Source organism: Cynocephalus volans, chromosome 8, assembly GCF_027409185.1.
Source record: "Cynocephalus volans isolate mCynVol1 chromosome 8, mCynVol1.pri, whole genome shotgun sequence".
NCBI lineage: Eukaryota > Metazoa > Chordata > Mammalia > Dermoptera > Cynocephalidae > Cynocephalus > Cynocephalus volans.
In genome coordinates this window covers 142,243,919-142,246,772 of record NC_084467.1, presented here as the reverse complement: position 1 = coordinate 142,246,772, position 2,854 = coordinate 142,243,919, and the positions used below count along the sequence as shown (strand labels likewise).

Sequence of the window (2,854 nt, the reverse complement as noted above, 5' to 3'; positions counted from 1 at the left end):
ATTGCTCTTGTCTAATGCAACACTTGGCTGCATAAATCAGAACAGTGCAGGAATTACAGGAGGTACTGTTCTTCAGTGCAACCCCCCTGTCTTCTACTGCTCATGGGTTGGTGATGGTCATGGGAGGAGCAGTTCATAGAAGTCTGTGGCTTTAGAAAGCAACAAAAATATCATTGGAGCTGAGTCTTTCCTGGAAGACAACTCATTATGCAAAAGCCTTTTTCTTTTTGGTTGTATCCTATTTGACTACAAAGGACTTGTCTGAACCTGAGGCCAGACTTAGCCAAATCATCTGCTGAAGAGTTTCAGGTCTTCACTGAGTTTATAGTATGTTGGGAAAAGCAGGCCTTAAACAATTAATTACACAGACATAGAATTATAAACTGTGGGGGTGGGGTCGCGCAGGCGGCGGGGGCGGGGCTCTGCCGGGCTGCCGCCGCCGCCCGGGCTCATTGTGCAGCAGGCGGCGCCCTGTGCGGCACGGGGCAGGGCCCTGGACCGGCGCGGGTCCGGGGGATGGTGTGTCTGCCGTCAACCGCGGGAGGATGAAGCTGCTGCTGGGCATCGCCCTGCTCGCCTACGTCGCCTCTGTTTGGGGAAACTTCGTTAATATGAGGTCTATCCAGGAAGACAGTGAACTAAAAATCGAAAGCAAGATTGAAGAGATTGTTGAGCCACTAAGAGAGAGCATCAGAGATTTGGAAAAAAGCTTCACCCAGAAATACCCGCCGGTAAAGTTTTTATCAGAAAAGGATCGTAGGAGAATTTTGAACTGGAGGCGCGGGGTTCGTGGGCTCCCGTCTCACTGACAAGCTCATGATGCATGGCCACGAGGTGACTGTGGTGGACAACTTCTTCACAGGCAGGAGGAGGAACGTGGAGCACTGGCTCGGCCATGAGAACTTTGAGCTGATCAGTCACGATGTGCTGGAGCCCCTGTACACGGAAGTCGACCAGATTTACCATCTGGCATCTCCAGCCTGTCCTCCAAACGACACGTACAATCCTATCAAGACGTTAAAGACCAGTACAATCGGGACGCCGAACTGTGGGGCTGGCCAAGCGAGTCGGTGCCCGTGTGCTCCTGGCCTCCACGTCGGAGGTGTCTGGAGATCCGAAGTCCACCCTCAGAGCGAGGACTACTGGGGCCACGTGAATCCCACAGGCCCCCGGGCCTGCTATGACGAAGGCAAGCGAGTGGCAGAGACCATGTGCTGTGCCGACACGAAGCAGGAAGGCGTGGAAGTGCGAGTGGCCAGAATCTTCAACACCTCTGGGCCGCGCGTGCACATGAACGACGGGCGGGTGGTCGGTCGGCAACTTCATCCTGCAGGCGCTCCAGGGCAGCCGCTCACGGTGTCCGGATCGGGTCTCAGACCGGGGCGTTCCAGTACGTCAGCGACCTGGTGAACGGCCTGGTGGCGCTCACGAACGGCAACGTCAGCAGCCCCGTCAGCCGGGGGAACCCAGAAGCACACACAGTCCTAGGATTTGCTCAGTTAATTAAGAACCTTGTTGGTAGCAGAAGTGAAATCCAGTTTCTCTCTGAAGCCCAGGACGACCCACAGAAAAGAAAACCAGACATAAAAAAGCGAAGCTGATGCTAGGACGGGAGCCTGTGGTCCCCGGAGGAAGGTCTGAACCAAGCCATTCGCTACTTCCGTAAAGAACCCGAGTACCAGGCAAATGACCAGTACACCCCCAACCAAAGCCTGCCAGGATAAAAAAAGGACGGGCCCGCCACGACGGAACCCTCACGCGCAGGGCACGGGCTCCCTGTTTTACACTCGACGGGATGGATTTTTTGTTTTTGTTTCTTAAAAAAGACTTAAAACTGTTGTCATGAAGAACAAACTGGAATTTCATTCTGAGGCTTGCTTTAATGAAATGGATGTGCCTAAAACTCCCCTCAAAAAACTGCAGATTTTGCCTTGCACTTTTTGAATCTTTTTACGTAAAATAGCGTAGATGCATCTCAGCATATTTTCAAGTTTTTCACCTTGCTGTGAGAACTTAGGTCGTGACTGTCATTGACAGTTTTATTTACTGGTTTCTTTGTGAAGCTGAAGAGGAACATTAAATGAGATGAAAAATACTGATTTTATTTATGAAAGTAGGTACTTATGAGACATTATACTATGCATAAAGAAAAAAGAACCTAGCAGTATTGTCAAGCAGGTGGTGCCCCGGCATTTATTTTCGGGCAGATAAAAGAATTCTGTTTGAGAGGTTTATGTTTCTTTTTTCTAACTCAGAATTTTTCCAAGGTTCTAGTTTTTAGTTACGAACTTGACTTTGAAATATCTCTGTTGGTTATCATGATCAAGTATATTTGAAATCACTACTGTGTTGTGCTGCATATTTGGGGTCGGGGGGATAAAGATAACATATTCTTGGTTAACCATGGCTAAATATGTTATTTTAATAAAATATTGAAACTCAAAAAAAAAAAAAAGAATTATAAACTGTGTGGTGTGTGTTAAAGAAAAAGTAGACTATCAGAGAATCTTGAGCCTGGGGGTTCAGGGAAGACTTTCCGGAGGAAATGACCCTTGGGATGAGATCAGAAGGACAGGAAGGAGCTGGCCAGGCTGCGGGATGATGAAGGGCTCTGCAGAAGCCTCGGTCCAGTGCTCACTTTCCGCAGAGTGCATGACTCATTGGGTCATCTGGGACACTATCATCTGGTATAGACCTGCTTTCAGAAGCGTTTGTGTGTGGTTTTGGAAGTAAGTTGGAAGGGGAAGGGAACTATAGTGACAAAGCAAGAGGAATCTATTATAATCATTTAATGAATCCTCTCCCCTCCAGTTTTCTACCTAAATGAGGAAGCCAGGCAAAAAAAAAAAAAAAA

The 2,854-nt window shown here is 48.5% G+C and overlaps 1 pseudogene; it reads left to right on the top strand.

Moving 5' to 3' along the window:
* Positions 1–527: 527 nt before the first annotated feature.
* Positions 528–2,171, top strand: LOC134384685 (UDP-glucuronic acid decarboxylase 1-like; annotated as a pseudogene).
* The last annotated feature ends 683 nt before the right edge of the window (positions 2,172–2,854 follow it).